The following is a 590-nucleotide window of genomic DNA, read 5'->3' as shown; positions in this document are numbered from 1 at the left end:
ACACACACACACACACACACACACACACACACACACACACACACACACACACACAAAGCTCACCCCTCCCCCTCCCTTCAGTTTTTTTTTTAACTCTCATTATTGAAGTACAATCCCAACCCTCCACCTTTTCAACACTAAAACCCAGAACAACTCTTAACTCAGATCAGTTTTGATGGCTTAATGTTAATAAATGCTTCCAATGATAATGTGACTAATGCCGTTCTGTCGGTTTTAGTTTCACTGAAGCTCAGTTGTTGACATTAGAGTTAGCTCAGCAGTTGTAACTGTTTTTGAAGCAATGCCTCCAGATGTATTTTCAAGCATTGAGCTTTTCTTGGACAGGCAGCTTCATTGGCAAAAAAAAATGGATGTTTTGTGGAACGAGGAGGAGGAGTTTTTGACTGAGTTACTTTTCCCTAATAAGATCAAGTTTATCAATTATAATAGCGGGAAACAAACATCAATGACTTGGACATGGGAAATAAAAATACCTTTGAATGGTATAACCACCATTTCACAGTGAACACTATGTGTGTGTGTGTGTTGTGTGTGTGTGTGTGTGTGTGTGTGTGTGTGTGTGTGTGTGT

The sequence above is a fragment of the Austrofundulus limnaeus genome, unplaced genomic scaffold, assembly GCF_001266775.1.
Source record: "Austrofundulus limnaeus strain Quisiro unplaced genomic scaffold, Austrofundulus_limnaeus-1.0 Scaffold1514, whole genome shotgun sequence".
NCBI lineage: Eukaryota > Metazoa > Chordata > Actinopteri > Cyprinodontiformes > Rivulidae > Austrofundulus > Austrofundulus limnaeus.
Note: the sequence above shows the minus strand (reverse complement) of the source record.